Below are 19,897 nucleotides of genomic sequence, written 5' to 3'. Positions count from 1 at the left end.
TTGGTGTCCCCAGGAAACCACTGAGATAGACAGATTATCTCCTCCATGAATTTCTGGAGGTGGCGGAGCTGGCTTCCTTCTCCATTCAGTACTGGAGATGTGCACAGAACAGGTAGTGAGGACACGGTTGGTTGAGCATGGAGATTGCCTCTCCTTCTATCCTGCTGGCAAAAGTTTGAACTGGAAGCACTGGCTTCCCTTGTTCTGGGCAGTGCTGCCATCTCCCTACCTAGCTGCCCCATCAGTCTTATGCCTATTCTGCTTGCCTGGTAGAAGTCCAAGATTTGACAAAAAGACAAAGTGTACAACATGGGGGTACCGAGGGAGAAAAGGGAAAGGCTCTACTTCTCATTTCCTCTGAGGGTGGAAGTGAGAGGTTCCATCCCAGGGGAAACAGAGTTACACTTGTGGAGTAGATGAAGGAATGAGAAGGTGTGGTCATTAGAATGAAGTTTTTAGAGCCCAAACAACTTGTTTGCACCCATCAGCCAACCTCATGCCTGGATAAACTTCATTCCTCAAAAAGTTCCTCAGCAGGATATGCAGGCGCCAAGGTAACATGAACAAACAGTTGCTTGCGTGCCCCCAGGCTTTAGTTTCTGGTGGGTCTGGAGCAATTGTGAAGGACAACTCCACCCAAGGCCCAGTATTGAAGAGGGGTAGGGTGGGAGGATTGTACATATCGCGAATGCTTGGCAAATCTCTAGATTTTTTTCCTCCTAGGAAATAATAATTTTTAAAAAGGCTTGTAAAAAACAATAAAATGTTTCATGACAGCAGCAGATGTAAAACTCCCACGACTCTGAGCGAGGACAAAGAAATTTGTGCAGGGGGCTGAGCTTTCTCCTCTGCCCACGCCTACATGGGCACATCACCTTTTGGAGATACAAATAGTGTTTTCAGTGTTTTATGGATGAGGAGCCCTTCTCCTGGGAACTTTTTGGGAGGGGCGGGTCTCAGCTGGGGCTCTCTCTTTGAGTTCAGGAAACTGAACAGTAGAAATAGGTTGAAAATGCTACATTTCTACACACTACCCCAAGGTCCCACTGTACTCCTAATCGATACAGAAACTCACTGTGGAACAGACATAGTCAAAGAGAGGCACTCCTGCTTCCTAGTGTAACACACACCGATCTCTCTCTCTTCTCTCTTTCATTTAATAATATTTAGGAGGTTAGACAGGAAAGTGTAGACATGTAACTCTTATTCCCTCTATTCAACTATGCCTCCTGCGTTTGTTCCTTACTTGAAGATCATGTCTCTTGCTCCTAGTGAATGTCCCCATTTATGTCACCTTCACTGCATCTTAGAGCTTTAGTTGCCTTTGATACTGTACAGCGAGGTCTCCAGTGTTTGCCCGAAGGCCCTTTCCTTTGGTGCATTTATTTGTAACTTGCTTCGGAGATCTCATCCTCACCTTGCAGTTTGGATGAAGAGTTCTGCTGGACGTCACTGGTGTTCAAGAGAGCCAGGGTCTCAAAAGGGCATGTGGTAGTTCTAGTTTTTTCCGTCCATGCTCAAAAGCTGTTTGGTTTTGGAGATTTGGGGCTGTGCTTTGGTGATAGTGTTGGAAAGAAACCATTGTGAGCAACTGATCAATACCTAGCCAAGCTGAGTGCCAATTTGACATTGTCACAAAAAGTGAGTGCCTTATTTTGTTGCCTGATCAGCTGTGTTCAATGATCATAGGCCTGGAATGAAATAACCTTTCCTTCCTTCCTTCCTTCCTTCCTTCCTTCCTTCCTTCCTTCCTTCCTTCCTTCCTTTCATGGAGTTTTGCTCTTGTTGCGCAGGCTGGAGTGCAGTGGCACAATCTCGGCTCACTGCAACCTCCGCCTTCCTGTTTCAAATGATTCTCCTGCCCCAGCCTCCTGAGTAGCTGGGATTACAGGCACCCGCCACCATGCTCGGCTAATTTTTTGTATTTTTACTAGAGATGGGGTTTCACCATGTTGGCCAGGCTGGTCTCGAACTCCTGACCTCGTGATCCGCCCACCTCAGCCTCCCAAAGTGCTGGGATGACAGGCATGAGCCACTGTGCCTGGCTGAAATCACATCCTTCTAAGGGGATGGCACTTGTCCCTGCCATCTCCTTCCAGCCTTTGCTTTTCCACCATAGTAGTCATTTGATGTCCTAGCAGATTACCTCACTGGTGGCCCCTCTCAATACACCCATCTGTAATATGTATGCTTGTCACTGAAATCACCAGCCCTAGGTCTGCAGCTGGGCTCCAGAGGTGTTTCCACTGCGCTGCTCCCACAGTCGGCTGCTTTTGCACAGGTGGCAATGCAGTTTTCAGTGTTTGTGGCTTTGGGCTACTGTTTACAACACTGCTAGGAATTATCACCCATTCTGCTTGCCCTGCAGAAGAGGTCACTTTCCCCTGGGGTGTCTGCTGCACTTCATACTCTTGCTTTTCATGGATCTTTCAGCTTGATCAAGATTTTTACTTCTTCTTCTCCTTTCCCCCTTTTGCACCTGTGGACTGGTGCATCAGAGAATACATTTCTTTTCCGGTCTAGGCATGGTCATTCTTCAAATGGTAATAAAAGCCTTCATTCCTTGATTTGATCCAGTGCCCCGATACATGCAAACCAGAAACACTGCACATATCTTTTGGCTGTAAGAGTTCCATATACCCTTTATTTTGGTGCATACAGACTCTGACTTCTAAGGTATACTCCAGTATCTGCTCTGCTTCATACCTGGTGGGTCTGCATTGCACATCTGCATAATGAATGGACATTGCCAATAACAGGCAGGAGGAGTGGAAACAGTGTTACTGCAGAGAAAGAGAAAGAGAGAGAGAAACTATCTTAGGAAATGGGATCGTAAGTAGGCACCTGGTCTTATGAGGGTCACCTTAATTTATTAAAGCCTCATTTGGTAGATATGAGAATAGAATTTATTAGAAGGTGGACCACTTGGCAGAAGACTCATATACAGATCTATAAGATATTTAAGTACTTTTCTAGAATGGGTTGACATTGATGAATCTGTGACATAATGGTCTGTTAACCATCTTTCCTCTAAGGCTTTCCTTAAACCAACAGCAATGCTGTCTTCAGAAAGTTGCTGGTGATCCACAGTAGGGGAGAGGAATATCTCCAGTTGTTCATGAGCATCACATGTGAAGAACCCATTCTAGGCATATTCTAGGCATATTGAATGAGCTAAACTGTGTTGGTTTCATCAGCCATTCTAACTGGCTTAAAACAATCTGAATCCTTTGGTTTGAAACTAGGTCAAATGGTGAGACCTTTTTGAGATCCTAAGGGGCATAAAGCAGGAAGTATCTTTCTCCTCTCAGCACCCTCATAGGCTCTTGGTGCAACTCTGGATCTTCTGGTAAAAGAGAAGTTTTTCCTTTCTGAGCTAAGCTTGCAACAGGGTTAATTTGGGGGTGGCCATGGGCTTCAGGGGTCGGAATTGGAGAGTGCAACTTGCATGTATTTTTTTTAAAAAGCTTCATAAGAATAAAAATTGATTTATACAAAAACAGAAGGCCAGTGATGTACTACCTGCCTACTCCCCCACCCCATGAGTTGCTGAGCTCAATGGATAGTAAACATATTAATCTAGATGAGGAAGTATAAAAAGGCCATCTTTGCAGCTCATCTGCTATCCAATCTAACTGATCTCTGAAATCCCATCTTTCTAGATATGTTCCATGTCTGGGACTTGGGGAAGGGGTCCACCCCCTCCCAAGAGGCGGGGATGGAAGAAAGCAATTCCTAGAAAAGTTTGTGAGATCCAGCGAACCTGGAGATACAGGCTGCCCCGGAAGGCAAGGGCAGCCCTGGTGAGGGTGCCGGATGCATGGGAGCAGAACCAGTCCCTGGGAAGGAGAGAAAGAGAAATGACACATAGAAATGATGAGGGAGGGGAGGGTGGGGCGGCGGAGGGAGGAAGCAAGCCAAGGAGGAGGAGGGAGAGGAAACAGATGGAACAAGAGGAAGATGCAGCGAGCAAATGCAAGAAAAGGCCAAAGAGGGGAAAAGAGCAGAAGATAAGTGAAAGCAGCACCTTGCTTTCAGGTTTTTTCTCTTCCCCGTTTTCCTCTGGCAGAGGGAGAATGCAAGCGAGCCAGCAGAACAGCATGGTTTTTGTGCTTTGGAGGCTTCTCATTGAAGCTGTCAAGCCTCAACCCCTCACGGCAGCTCATTCTATTTTTATATTTTGCAGAATGGAAATTAAACAAATGACCCCGTGATGGCGTTTTCATGAAGATTTTATCCAGCACACCCACACAGCCAGCGCTGGGGTGGCTGAATATTTAGCATAATATTCTATTTAATCAGATAAGAAGGTATCCTCAAGAGAGTGGCAGACATGAAGCCTGGGCTTTGATAACTGCCTGTAAAGAACTGCTTTGATGAGGGTGGGCAGAAGTCAGAAAGGAACCTTGTTCTCTGGCTTTTGGGCTTGTTAGCAGGAAGAACCCCAGTTAACGGAATTCTGGTGGAGCTCAGCATTTCCCCTCTCATACTCTCTCTCATATATATATATTTTTTTGGCACTGGTTTTGATTCCAGACTTTGTGAGCGCTCATGGTTCAGTTCTCCTTGGAGATCTCATTGGTGGCTAAAAATGGCTCACTTTGGCTGAACTTGCCCCGAGTGGAAGCCTTGCTTAGAATTTGGGTGCTCACTCTATTTGTTGGCCTGGTTAGGGAAGCTGGTGTGTACTTTGCTGATGGGACAGTGCTTAGGCAGCTGGCATAATGATGCACATCTAGTACTTGGTGAGAATACAAAGCAGATGATATTTTACTGGCTTAGACACGGACTTACTTCCTTAAGTCCCAGAAGATTTAGTAGCAATTAAATGCATGCCCCTTTACACATAACCATTCTTTTGAAGGAAAACAAAAACAAAAACCAACAATGCTTGTTAAGGGGGCCAATTAATCAGACGTGGTTGGTTGGGTGGATGTAAAAATGTGCGACTGTTCAGAAGGCTTCTCACTGCCACGCATGTGTTTGCATTTAACAGGGTATCTATGGGCCCTTTTCCCTTATATATTGAAAGGTTATACAATTCTCCAGCTATTAACCTTTGAAATGCTGTTTTTACAAGTTCAGTACCTAGACTAGATAGCAATAAAGAGTGACGTTGAGTCAGTCTGACTTCAAAGGGAGCGATGGGTGGAACAGTTGGACTTGGAAAGGAGTGCTTCTTCCTGCCAGCTAGCCTTGTAGTGGCTGATCTTTCCCTCCGAAATGAAACAGGCTTACTAGCCAGAGACTATTCCCTGCAGTGACTATAAAAAGGTATCTTCGTCTCTGACGCAGGGAGCGATTGAGAGCATCGGCATGAGCCATCTGAGTGTGTGTTCAAAGACCCGAGGAAAGGCAGGATTGACAGTCCATTAAGGGGAAGGCAGAAGCCTCTTTCCTTTTCCTCCTCTAATTAGGCATCCGTGTGCATTTTCTCTCACCATTCTTTGTTCTTGCCTATCGGATTCAGACAGTTCATCTGGCATAGCTTTGAAGCGAAGGAATGTTTTTATGCACGTTGAGGAAGAAGAGGAAGAAGAGAAACTCAGGTCAGAACTTCCTTTACTACTGTCATTTTCGGAGTATGGCTTCCCAGATACAAGGCTCCATCTTTCAGATCTCTCTGCTCAGCCTTGCTCCAGAGTTGAACGGTTTCTCAGTGACAGTCCTACAAGCTGAACGTGACTGTCCCCTTTGCTGCTTTGGCATGTGTTTTCCCCAGGCTCCGGTACTTGGGCCCTGAACCTCTTCAGGCTCCAGCTTTTCAAAAAACAAATTTGCAAAATGAGTTTCTCAACTTGTTTGGAAGTAGAGAATTTATACAAAGTCTTTCATTTTTCCTAGTGAGGATGGCATGGTTAACCCTCTCGTGAGAATGGCCAGTAAAAAAAAGCACCTTTGAACTCTTCATTATTCTTATTTTATTGCCACTAAAATGTCATTTGTATCATGACTTATTGCTTACAGCACTATTCTGTTGTTTTATTTAATTGTCATAAAAATATTTTGCCTAAGGAATTATTATTACCCACGTTATAGTTGCAGAAATTGAGGCCTAGAGACAGGATGCCCCAAATCACATTGACAGTGGCAAACCAGTGTTCTATTTTTAAACTATGATTTTCCACACCATGCTTTCCTTGTAGATTCTACCCTACATTTTCTTTTTTTCTTTGCCTTTTTTGTTTTTTAACAGCATCTCACACCGTTGCCCAGGCTGGAGTGCAGTGGCGCAATCTCGGCTCACTGCAATTTCTGCCTCCTGGGTTCAAGAGATTCTCCTGCCTCAGTCTCCCCAGTAGCTGAGATTACAGGCATGTGCCACCACGCCCAGCTAATTTTTGTATTTTTAGTAGAGACGGGGTTTCTCCATGTTGGCCAGGCTGGTCTCGAACTCCTGACCTCAGGTGATTCACCCGCCTTAGCCTCCCAAAGTGTTGGGATTACAGGCATGGGTCACCGTGCCTGGCCTACCCTACATTTTCAATGCCATCTTTTTCTCATAACTTTTCCTATCATCTGTCATTAGTTCTCCACCTCTGCAGGTAGGGGTCTACAAGCATCTCGTTGCAGTTGATATGTAAGGGGATTCCCTAAAATATGGATACCCGTGCAAATTGAATTAAAGGAATTCAGAACAGAGATGTAGCCTATATCAATTTTCTTGAGACCTATTGACTTTCTTTTAGGTTTTGACATGTTACTCACTGCCAAGTTTTCTTGACATCTAAGTCAGAGAAAATGCTGAATAAAAGTTGGCATTATACCTGCTCCCTGTAACTATGATCTCCCTCCTTTTTTTTGTAGATTATCTTTAAAGGTGACTCCTGCCCCATAGCCTGCACCAGCTGAACCAGTGTTTAAATAAATTTCTATAAGGCAAATAAATTATAGGAGAATTTGAGGGAGACCACCACTTCCAAAAGAAAGTGGAGGCAAGTCTCTTAGGATTTAAGCCTCTATAAATTGGCTTTTTGAAGTTTTTCTTCATCTTGGCTGGGGCCATTCCCTCTATTTGAACTCAGTTGGCAGCAATCAATAGAAAATACTAATTTCTGGTCCTGGCTTGTCTTTTGCATGCACGAGCTTCCTGCTATTTGAGAAAGTGCATACCCAGGTAAAAAGGCTGTGCTGATGGCTTTATTTAGCAGTTAGATCAACCCAAGCTGAATGATATATTTTGGCTTGTCAAAAAGCAGGAACAAGTTAGCAGGAACAGTAGGGCTATTTTTTTAGAGTGTTGGCCCAACTGTGATGAGGCTAGAGGACTTATAAAATTAGGTTTAAAACATAATTTTATCTATTCCTTTTCTTTTTCCCAAAGTATAATTCTCAGGACACCTGCATGCCCCATGGGCCTGGGTGTGTAATGCTAGTACTGGGTTTTGACTTTTCTGTCTGAAGCCTGATATCTCTTAGCAAGAGCCAGATTTAATTTAGGTATCAAACCTTTGGGCTACCTTGTATAACTGCACTGAAATGATGGGACTGTGATCAAGTTTTGGCAGTTGATCTTGAGAGAAGATGAAAGGTGGTACAAACAAGCATGAAATAGGAGAAAGAAGAACACAGACATTTGTACTTTTTATGGATTTTATTCCTCTGTGGGCAATGGAAAGAAGTGCGTTGATGGATTGAAATCTAGGTTTTTCAGAGCACTGGTGAAGTGCTCTTGTCTTCTATTCTTTTCTACTGGGGTATCTTGTCTCTACTAATTGTAGACAGGGTGTAATGTGTTCTTACTCCAATATTATTCTGTTCTTGTTTATTTCCGTCATTATTTCCACATTATCATTTTATATTATTACAACAAACATTTGTTAAACAAGAAACAATGGGCCAGGTGTGGTGGCTCATACCTGTAATCCCAGCACTTTGGGAGGCTAAGGTGGAAGGATCGCTTGAGACCAGGATTTCAAGACCACCCTGAGCAACATAGTGAGACCCTTTCTCTACAAAAATAAAGAACTTAGCCAGGCATGATGGCATGCATCTGTAGTCGTAGCTACTTGGGAGGCTGAGGTGGGACGATCACGTGAGCCCAAGAGTTTGAGGTTGCAGTGACCCATGATTGTGCCATTGTGCTCCAGCCTGGGCAACAGAGCAAGACGCTGTCTCAAAAACAAAAACAAAACTAGAAACAAGGTAGGTCTTGGGGATTCAGAGTTGAATAAGACATAATTCTTTCTTCATATAGCTCACGGTCTAGGAAGGAAGATAAACGTAAAGCAGAAGAGTCAGACACCTTGTTAATAACTATGAAGAGATAGGAACAAAGTGTCATAGGAACACCAAGTCCAGAGCAGTGAGCAGAACAGCCCAGTTGAATCTGAGAAGGCTTTTTCAGAAGAGGTTATATTTGAGCTGGGTTCTAAAAGGTGAGTAGGCGTGATCCAGACGGAGAAGGGTGAAATTGTATTTCAGGCAGATGGGATAGCATGTGCAAAAACATGGAGTTGTGAGGTACTTGACGTGTTCGCGAAGAGTCATTTAGTCAGACTCTAAGGCGTCTGTAAGAGAGGCAACGAGGCCAGCGTGATGAGTTGGAGCCTGCTTGTGAAGGTCCAGTTATGCAGCTTGTAGTTAACTGAGGCAACACCATTTTTTTTTTTTTTTTTTTTTTTTTTTTTTTTTTAGCAGGAGGGTAAGAAGAACAGATTAGTTTTTTAGGAATGTAACTCTAGAATATAACTTTAGAATATAAAAGTGTGGAAGATGAACAGAAACAAGGACAGTCCAAAGTTATGTCCAGATGCCATGAAAGGGGTTGCTGAGTGGTCCGGGAGAGACCTGATGGAGTTTGGACTCTGGCAAGAAAGATCGGAAAGTATCATCCAGATCTGAGAGTTAAAGAATAGTCATCAAAATTTGGTAGCAGGTGGATGGTGGAGGCTGTGGGGAGAAAGAAGAGGAGCCAGGGCCGGGCGCGGTGGCTGACGCCTGTAATCCCAGCACTTTGGGAGGCCTAGGTGGGTGGATCACGAGGTCAGGAGTTTGACACCAGCCTGGCTAACATGGTGAGACCCTGTCTCTACTAAAAATACAAAAATTAGCTGGGTGTGGTGGTGGACGCCTGTGGTCCCAGCTGCTTGGGAGGCTGAGACAGGAGAATCATTTGAACCCAGGAGGTGGAGGTTGCAGTGAGCCGAGATCGCACCATTGCACTCCTGCCTGGGTGACAGTGCGAAACTATGTCTTAAAACAAAAAAAAAAAGAAAGAAAGAGGAGGGTCCCTAGACTGCATTAATATTCTAGCTTGATGTTATCTGAACTAGGTCAATGGCCATAACTCAAGATAAAATGTACTGAAAAGTCAGGATTGAAAGATAAGTTAAGGCTGGAACACTGGTTCACAGCTGTAATCCCAGCACTTTGGGATGTCGAGGTGGGCAGATTGCTTGAGGCCAGAAGTTCGAGACCAGCCTGGCCAAATGGTGAAACCCCGTCTCTACAAAAAATACAAACATTAGCTGGATGTTGTGGTGCATGCCTGTAATCCCAGCTACTTGGGAAGCTGAGGCACGAGAATCGCTTGAACCAAGGAGGCGGAAGTTGCAGTGAGCTGAGATCGCATCACTGTACTCCAGCCTGGGTGACACAGCGAGACTCTGTCTCAAAAAAAAAAGAAAAAAAAGAAAAAAAAAGAAAGAAAAAAGAAAAGTAAGGTAATGAAATCAAAATTTGAGCAGGATGAGGATTGGAAAGAGGCCATTGGAGTGAAGATTTGGGGTTTCATTCATTATCTTGGCAAAAATAGTGTCAATGAAGTCCCAGGGTAAGAAGATGGGATAGGAGCAAGATAGAAACATTGTACACAGTTTAGGACTTGAAGGCAGTTGAGAGTTTGAGCTCCCTACACTTTATATTTGAAAGAAACAAAAGGAGATGTAATGACAACTTACAGGGGAAGAAAGAAAAAAAAAATGAGTTTTCAAAAGAGGGAAATCAGGCTGGGTGCAGTGACTCATACCTGCAATCCTAGAACTTTGGGAAGCCAAGGCAGGAGGGTCACTTGAGGCTGGGAGTTTAAGACTGGCCTGGGCAACAAAGTGAGGCCCCATATCTACAAAAATAGAAATGCAAAAAGTTAGCCAGGCATGGTGGCATGCACCTGCAGTCTCAGCTACTTGGGAGGCTGAAGTGACAGAATCACTTGAGCCCAGGAGGTTGAGGCTGCAGTGAGCTGTGATCACACCATTGCGCTCCAGCCTGGGTGACAGAGCGAGATCCCATCTCTAAAAAGAAAAAAAGGAAATCACTTGAATATGTTTATCAATATATAAGAAATATCTAGATAGGGAGCGGTTGCAAATATAGAAAGAAGAAGAGATAGCTAAGAGAAACTTGAGAATTCAGAAGGTAGCAGAATCTAGCAAAAAATAAGAACAAATAAACAAAGGAAACTGAGGGATTAAATTTGTAGAGGGAAGAATGAAAAGGAACCGATATTCATGGTCTGCCAAGCAATGGGGCTAGGTATTTTACATTTAGCAATTCATTTAATTTTCATTAAAACCCTATAAAGTGTGGCCAGGCACCGTGGCTCGTGCCTGCCATCCCAGCAATTTGGTTGGCTGAAGTGGGTGGATTGCTTGAGGCCAGGAGTTCATGACCAGCCTGGGCAACATGGCGAAACCCCGTCTCTACTAAAAATGCAAAAATTAGTTGGGTGTGCTGGTGCGCGCCAGTGTTCCCAGCTTTTCAGGAGGCTGAGGTGGGATGATCCCTTGAGCCTGGGAGGCTGAGGTTGCAATGAGCCAAGTTCCCGCCACTGCACTCCAGCCTGGGCACTTCAGCCTGGACAACGGTGAGACCCTGTCTCAAAAAAAGGAAAAAGAAAAAAACAAAACAAAAACAAACTATAAGGGGAGAGAAGGAATGCCCCTTTCTTGGAGAAAACGGGGAAACAGCAAAGATGAGTCATGCTTTCAGAAGTGCAGATGTGAAGGACCCCTGGAAGTCACTTCAAGAGATAGCTTCTCAGCGGGGCATGGTGGCTCACGCCTGTGATTCTAGCACATTGGGAGACTGAGGCAGGCAGATCACTTGATGTTAGGAGTTTGAGACCAGCCTGGCCAACATGGTGAAACCCTGTCTCTACTAAAAATTCAAAAATTAGCTGGGGATGGTGATGCATGCCTGTAAGTCCCAGCTACTTAGGAGGCTGAGGCGGGAGAATCGCTTGAACCCAGGAAGTGGAGGTTGCAGTGAGCCGAGATAGTGCCACTGCACTCCAGCCTGGGTGACAGAGCGAGACTCCATCTAAAAAAAAAAGAAGGTATCTCTTTTTTTTTTTTTTTTTGTGAGACAGAGTCTCACTCTGTTGTCCAGGCTGGAGTACAGTGGTGCAATCTCAACTCACTGTAGTCTCTGCTTCCCAGGCTCAAGTGATTATCCCACCTCAGCCTCCCGAGTAGCTGGGACTACAGTCACATGCCACCACACCTGGCTAAGTTTTTGTATTTTTGCTAGAGACGGGGGTCTCATGTTGCCCAGGCTGGTCTTGAACTCCTGAGCTCAAGCAATTCGTCCACCTCAGCCTCCGAAAGCGCTGGGATTACAGGTGTGAGCCACTGCACCCGCCTTCAAAAGTTATCAAGAGATAACTTCTATTTCCTCTCTGAGGAGAAGGTGAAGTCATCTTCTGAGAGTGAAATAGGGAGTGAGGTGGGAGTTCAGAAAGAATGGAAACATTTTTGAAGGGTCAAAATTATTGACTGGGGACAAAGGAAAAGATTTCCATACAGTGTTCTGTTGGAGTTGGAAAGCATGCTCTATGTGGCATGATCGTCTCAATCTGCACCATACTTCATGAGCAGCGAGCTGGGGTCCTCTTTGGGTAGATGTTTTGGGAAGGTTGGCAGAATCACAAGGCGCTGAGCATGCTGGTGAGACCCAGGGGGGAGTAAAGCTAGAAGGTGCCTGAAACTGGGAGAACGATGAGATAGAAGAAGAGATTTAAGGGAGGAATAGAATGAGAAATGTGAATGGATTGGAGATTGAGATCTTGACAGAGCTCAGAGGCACTTTAAGATTCTAGGCTGGCACTGGAGAAAAGGTTGCTTCAGCAGGATGCATGTCAGTGACCACTACTTTAAACTGACGCTGGTCTTATTTGCACGAACAAAATATGGAGCAGTTGAATTGTTGAGTGGGTGACTGAGAAAGGCTGTGAAAATCCAGGTTGGGTCATCCCCACCATCTTGGATTAGTTGGTGTGGGTCTCTCTGGAATCAGATAGTTCTCACGGCCTATCTGCAGGTCTATGATTATGTACCTAATAGGTGTTTTGAAAAGCTTCTAAAACCTATAATTGTGAGCCTTTTCTACCTTGGACTTTTGAAGGTTTAAACCACAGAATTTTTTTAAAAGGTTGAATTATTTTATGTCACAATGCCTTACAATAAATTTGTCCCTTCCAGAGAACAGTTCCTATCTCTCACTTCATGAAATTTTAGGCCCATGAAGTGAATTTCCTAGGCCATTTCCCATACCTCCACTCCAGCCAATTAATATCATGGTTTGCATTTCCATCCAATCTTGCGTATTCTGTGGGGCTCGTTCACCACACAGCCACATGCTTTTTTACAAGTGTTGTCACCAGGTGCCAGGCGTAGGATGAACCTGCTGAGGCAGACAAAGGATCTTTCTGTCATGCAGGGAACAGCACCAGCAGGTGAGAGCCCTGCCTCTCTGGCCCTTTCTGGCTTGTCCTGTTAGAGTTCTCCATGATTTGTCTATCCTTACTCTCTGTCCTTACCCCAGGCTCAGCCTGAAGCTCCCCCTGTATCTAGGTGTTGGATCATTGTAACATCTGCAGTTTGGTGGAACTGTATGTCTCTGTTCTACATACAAATACCAAAAGAACACAGGTCTCTAGGTATCTGTGAACAACTGACATCACCCAAAAAGAGCTTTAAAAATCAGGGGAAAAAAAAATCTCTGTTATGTTTTATCTGCCTGTTTGTTTGCTTTGATTACAGAGCACTGAAGCAAGGTTTTAAAATGTCCTTTCTTTGTCAACCTGTTATCCTGCCTTACAGGTGGTTCTGATTTCTTCCACTGTTATTACAGTAGGAGACTAAATGTAATTACCCAGCACTTCAATTTAGAAGTCAAACATGATTACACAGAAACCAATCTGTTAAGAGTGTCCCAATGATTCAGTTGTTACTTGGTTTTATGGTGAATTATAGATAAGAAATACTAAAAATTAGGATCTCAGTTGCCCTTTATGGCTTAACCTTTATATGTTCCTGGCCATTTAGGAACCTAGATTCATCCCATTTAAACTTCTACAGATGAAGAAAAAGAGATCAAGAAAATGGAAATCACTCCTCCAGGTGCAGAAAACTGTCTGGGAGTAGGTTTGGGACTAGCACCCCCATCTCCTGATACAGAATTTGATGCTCTGCAGCTCTCTGGGGAGGAGCCCCACCCTCTAGTTGCTGGATAAGGGGACTCTGCGGTGGTGTGGAATAGTGCTCTCATTTAGGGGACAGCTTGTGTGGCAACATGTAAAGTATTCTGGTTCTCTATTGGCCTTACAAGCAGATTATCTTGTAAAGTTTTTCATCAGTACCCACCAAATCTTTCTCCTCCTTCCCTCATTTTCTGGTGGGTGTGTGTTTAAGGTAAAAAATTCCAGCAGGTAAATTTTGTTTTACCACCACACATTTTAATATCATATGCATATGAATAGCAAATAAAAATTAATCTCCTGATTATTTATAATATGTCACTCTCTGTTAACAGGCAGAGATTTGTGTTAATAACTGAGTGCTCTCTAGCTGGGTTCAGTGCTCATGCCTGTAATCCCAGCACTTTGGAAGGCTGAGTTGGGTGGATCACTTGAGGCCAGGAGATCAAGATCAGCCTGGCCAACACGGCGAAAACAGTCTCTGCCCAAAATACAAAAATTAGCCAGGTTTGGTGGCAGATGCCTGTAATCCCAGCTGCTCAAGAGGCTGAGGCATGAGAATCGCTTAAGCCCAGGAGGCAGAGGTTGTGGCGAGCCGAGATCGCGCCACTGCAATCCAGCCTGGGCCACAGAGTGAGACTCTGCCTCAAAAAAATATATAAATAAATAAAATAATGATAATAATAATTGAGAGCTTTTTTTTTTCTAAAATTTCACTGGTCTCTTGTACAACAAAGAGGCTAGAACTGTGTGGAGCAGCAGTAAGGTTTACCTGGCCTTACAGCTGGAGGGCGCGGGGGTGTAGATGAGATTAGACAGCATGGGCACTGGTTTCTATGCTATCAGATTATGTCATCTGTTACCTGGCTTCCGATCTGCCAAGGTATGGCACAGACTCTCTGTGATCTGCCCAGGAGAGGAGACTGAATCAGTGCTATTATAACTCTGGCGTTCCCTTTCAGAAAAGGTAGAAGTTCTCCCAAGTCACTGCTCAGGACCTTGTCAGTCAGTTTGGTAGATTCGATGTTTACTGATGCAGAAACAGGGACCAAGGAAATGTCCATAACTCTGGGATTTTTGTCACTTTGCAGAAAAGGCATATGGAAGAGGATAAAACATTCTTTGAAAGAAGGAAATCTCCAAGGTGTATGTCTTACATACTTAGGTGGGAGAAGGTTATTTGACTCTGAACAAGAAATTGAGTGGGAACCAGTTAAATTGCTGTAAGAAAATTCAGAGTCCTCTAAGAGAGTGCCAACCCTGTGCCTCCCTAGAATAGGAGTTAATAAATTATTTTGTGAAACCCTCAACAAAATCAGATAGGCTTCTTTTTTTTTAGAAAAAAAAAAAGCTCTCAATTATTATTATCATTATTTTATTTATTTATATATTTTTTTGAGGCAGAGTCTCACTCTGTGGCCCAGGCTGGATTGCAGTGGCGCGATCTCGGCTTTTGCTAGAGCTAAACAATTTTGGAGAATTGTTTTCTATTTGCTAAGTATTTGGCTCTCCAATTTTGCTTTCCCCAGGGAGAATCCCATCTCGATAAACTATCAGTTAACAGCCATGTAGTCATCCGTGTTAATAGCTTTACTGAGTAGCTACTCAGACATGCTAGCCATGTAGAGAAATGTGAGATGTGGTAGCTGTTTCAATATATTAATGGTACCTATGGTTTGATTATTTTCCTGGTCTGTTCAAATGCTATTAACTGCTTCCAAAATGTTATAAATGATGTGTTTGTAGTGTGGATTGTTTCTCTGTTATCTGTATTAGTGTTTCTGTCTGTTCTTAAATCACTCATCAAATACTTTTGTGTTGTGTCTGTTTCATTCTCCCCTGCCCCAGTCAAACTGAGCCTAGTATTACGAGGTAGGCCATTTTACTGTTGAGTCTTGAAGACAAAAAATGTTAATGCAAAATAAACATCACTGCTTATAGCCCCCTTCCTCTCTCATAATAAACCACTGTCTCTGTTGAACTTTTAACTGCAACCACAGTGCAGGGTTTCAAGGAGCCATCTCTCAAACATGGGTATCATTAAGGTCCAGAGATTTCTAACCACAGACTTACTATCTTTGGAATAAAAGCCTGAGAGCAGCCTAACTCACGTCTAATGCAGGAAGGGCAAGTTAAACACAGCCTTGGCATCCTTGAGATCACTGACCCTACAGGCATTATAGCCTTCGAGTTTTATTTTGATAACAGCCTCCTAGTGTACTTGTCTGCTATTTGGTTAAATTACTGCAAAGCAATAGACAGCGACCCTCTGCTTTTATTTCTAGCTCACTTCAGGGTAGGGCTAATGAGCTTTCACTCTGGGCTGAATGCTTGGGTCATGAGATGACAGATGTGGGAGAAGCAATCCTAGGAATGAGCTGTATTAAAAACATAATCTAAGGCTCTGGTGCTGCATTGCCATGAGGTAGGGGCAGGGTGGCATTTGTCTTCCCCAACGTCACAAAAAGCAAAGTAGTCACAGAGTTTCAGCAAAGCATGTTCATTTGACCTTGGCATTGATCCCGGTCTATCTATTAGTATATCGGAAGTAACATGATCTTTACCATCCTTATCATCGTCGTCACTAACAATCTTTTACTTCTTTATTTTTTTACTAACAATCTTTTATTGAAACTTTTACTATGTGCCAAACATTTTGCTAAGGATAGTATCTTCATGATCTCACTTAACTTACAACACTAATAAGTCAGTATTATTAATTTCCCAATTTAGAGAGGAGGGAACTGAGATTAGGGAGACTAAAAGACTTCTTAAGGTTATTTTCACTGGTGTGCACATCTGGGGTTCAAATCTAGGTCTGATTTCAGAGCCTGAGCTTTTAACACAACTATGTTATATTAAACAAATAAATCAACCAGCGTGGTGGCTCACACCTCAGGAGGCTGAGGCAGAAGGATCCCTTGAGGCCAGGAGTTTGAGACCGGCCTGGGCAACATAGCGACATCTGGTTTCTATTAAAAAAAAAAAAAAGAGAGAGAGAGAGACAAGCAAGCAAAGAAATCAGAAACTATTTATCCAGCATCTCCTCTTTGTGAGATGCTATATTAGATTTATGGGGTTGGGGTACAAAAAAGCATGTTACTTTCCATCCCCAAATGGCTTTAAGTGTTATTGGCCAAGAAGTCATTTAAAAGATAACTAACAATGTACTAGATGCCAAGTATGTGGAGCATAGTAAATATTATATGAATAAAGAGGAAGTTTGGAGAAGGTGAGAGTCACACTGGGCCTTGAACAGTGGGCAAGGTTTATATAGATGGAAAATAAATAAGAAATTTCACACCAGGGAGGTGATGTGAACAAATCCTAAGGATGAGGAAGTACAAGGCATGTCATGTTGTTGAAGGCTGGAGAATGATGGGAATGGGGTAGATGAAGAGTCAGTTATCCAGCAAAGAAGTTTTTGTGTACACATCTATTTGGCTGTCAGATATTTACTGAGTGCCTGCTATCTAAAGTTGTTTCTGGGGGAAGAATGAGAGAGAAGGGTGAAAAGGTAGATTTTTTTTTTCCAGAGTTGTCTGGCTGGCTTGCCTCATGCAAACATGTTGGGAATTGGCATTTGGTCAGCAGCCTCTTCTTTTAACTTCACACTTACACACACTTGCTGGAGTATGTTCTGGCTCTGCCCTTTCTTCCCTGGCCAATATGTCAGAAGGAAAGAGACCAGCTTTGGCATATCAATCTTACTGATTTATTTCTAAACTTGAAAAAAAAATCAAAGTAATATAGCAGTGTTACAAAAATGTTTAAAAGAAACGGGCAATCACCCATAGTACTACCTTCTTAATATAACTAAGGTTTCTAATCTTTCTAGTTTTTAGCATGGAAATAATGCCTTTTATACATGCTTCTAATCAGATGGTGTGTACAATTTTGCATCCTGCTTTATTTACAGTTAGAACTCATGAAAATGTGTTGAGTAAATGAACATTGATGCATAGTGTTCACAAGAACCAGGTGTACTGCCTCTTCTCCGTTGTTAATATAAATTGTTTTGAATGTTCTCTATTTTAATGGAGATGGGGGTCAGTGGAGGTTTTCAGGCATCCTACTTTTAAGGTATGGCTCTTGAATTCTGATACAGACAATCGGAACTACCTTAGCACAGATTCAAGAGACTTGAGAATTGAAATCCTGATAGGCAGGAGCAAGAAAATATCACTCTAGTTCTGTCTATCCCTAAGGAGTTCCAGCTTAAGTGCAAAGACAGTCTCTCATTTGTGAACATGGGCATGATTCTTTCTTTCTTTCTTTTTTTTTTTTTTTTTTTTTTGAGACAGAGTCTCGCTCTGTCGCCCACGCTGGAGTGCAGTGGCGCGATCTTGGCTCACTGCAGGCTCCGCCTCCCGGGTTCACGCCATTCTTCTGCCTCAGCCTCCAGAGTAGCTGGGACTACAGGCGTCCGCCACCACGCCCGGCTAATTTTTTGTATTTTTAGTAGAGACGGGATTTCACCATATTAGCCAGGATGGTCTCGATCTCCTGACCTCATGATCCACCCACCTTGGCCTCCCAAAGTGCTGGGATTACAGGCCTGAGCCACCGTGCCTGGCCCCTTTTTTGCTTTTAATTGCCCAAATCTTGCCCCTTTGTCCGGCATCTGGTCAAGGAACAGGGATGTTCTCAGATAAGGGATGTGGGGGAACTGGGACTAAGTCCTTGGAATTTGAATTTTTCCTCCCACAGTGGTTGTCTGGGTTGCTGTTCTTGCCCACGCTGTGATCCAAGTAGTTGCTGCGTTCAGAATTGCCATGGGCTTTTGGAAACCTCAGTAACTGCTAGTTAACTAAAGTAACCGGTGCGAAATTAGTTCTGTGGTTCAGTTCTACCAATCTTAAACCCATAAAAAGTACACAGAGTTCCACGTGTTAATCAGCAGTATCCTTCTCTCTCCCATCCATTTTCGCCTGCTTGAATAATCTCCAAGAACTACTCTAAAAGAACACAAGTATTGACTTTGACAAACAAATTACACCTCCCTTTAAACATTCCTCTGCTCAGCTTCTGAATTCTTCTGACAGTCTAAAAAATAGGTCCAATATGACAATATTATTGCATTTCCTTTAGATTGATTTATCCCGGGAGCATCTCCTCTTTCTTATCTGTACACCTGGCACTGAGATGATAGCTGGTATAAAAATCCAAAGAGAAATGCTTAAAAACATCAGCAATCAAATTAATTCAGGAATTTATCTCACTCATGTGAACTTAATGATCATCCTCATGTTTGATGAGATGTTCTGGGTGGATAAAGCATCAGAGCAAAGAGAGCAAATGCATGGTGGGTGCAGGAAATAGGAAAGTTCCTTAGGAGGAACAGAGTTGAGCAGTCGCCAGAGTATAATTCAATAGTAACATCACCAAGGAAGAGAAGGGGTCTGTGATGCACAGGAAGCCAGCGCCAGGCCTGGTGAATATCAAAGCAGCAGATGAGGAGACAAGGAGGCCAGCTGGAAGAGAAAGGGTGGCTCATTGTCCTGCTCTGTTTATCTGTTGCTTGCTTTTATTGAGCACCCAAGATGACAAATCTCCGAACTAGACATGCTCCCTGACCTCTTCCTGCAAGTAACATTCAGAAGAGCTGGAAGATAATATACACTTAGAAGATCCAGTGGCTCTCCATTTGTTATTCTCCCAATGGAAGACCCTGAACTAGGAACTTGAGGAGAAAGGTTAGCCATCTAAAGAAAAGACTTGAGAAATATCTCCAACTCAAATGAAATGGATCGCCTTCTACCACCATGCGCTTCCAGCTGAAAAGTGGTCATGTGTGTGCATGGCAGTGGCTCTGCCACCTTCTGTGTGGCTCCTTTGTGTTTTAGACTGAGTATGGAAAGGTGGTCAGCACACTCTGTCCTTTTTTCCTTGTTAGCATAGATATGTTTCTGTGTCCACAGGTACAAAGCCAAGGACCTATGTGTTGTAGTGGTCAGAACACTGGACTTGGTAATGGTTATCAAAGCTACTGTTTATTAAGCATTTTCTCTGCACCAGGCAGGTAGTCGAAGGTGCTGTCTTACTTCTGAAGATGCTGAGGCTTGAAGACATTGATTAACTGGCCAAGATCGTGGAATTAGGAAGAGGAAGACCTGCATTGGCACCCAGGTTCATCTGACTTCAAAGCCTGCGTTTTTTTTTTTACTGCCTATGGCAATCTGTCTCCCAGAAACCAGAACAACTAGTTTAAATTCCGAGCTCTGCTACTCCCTAGCTGAATATTTCATCACTCTGGCCCTCAGTCTGTCAAATGGAAGGGTTGTGCTAGGTGTTTTCTAACATTCCTACTAGTTCTCAAGTCCTGTGCACTGTCTAAGCCTTTTATCAAATATATGATTTGCAAAACTTTTCTCCAATTCATCAGGTTGTCTTTTGCTTAGTTTAAAGCAGGACTTTCATGAGTATAATCTCAAGCAGTCTGGAATGTATGGGGAAATGGTAGGAGAAATTCTTTGA

At 43.4% G+C, this 19,897-nt stretch overlaps 1 protein-coding gene across 10 annotated transcripts in view; it reads left to right on the top strand.

Moving 5' to 3' along the window:
• The window catches only part of GRAMD1B (GRAM domain containing 1B), a 274,683-nt gene that overhangs the window by 702 nt on the left and 254,084 nt on the right, over positions 1-19,897 (top strand). The gene's annotated exons all lie outside the window — the stretch shown is intronic.

Source organism: Nomascus leucogenys, chromosome 15, assembly GCF_006542625.1.
Source record: "Nomascus leucogenys isolate Asia chromosome 15, Asia_NLE_v1, whole genome shotgun sequence".
Lineage (NCBI taxonomy): Eukaryota > Metazoa > Chordata > Mammalia > Primates > Hylobatidae > Nomascus > Nomascus leucogenys.
Note: the sequence above shows the minus strand (reverse complement) of the source record. Positions and strands in the feature narration are given on the sequence as shown.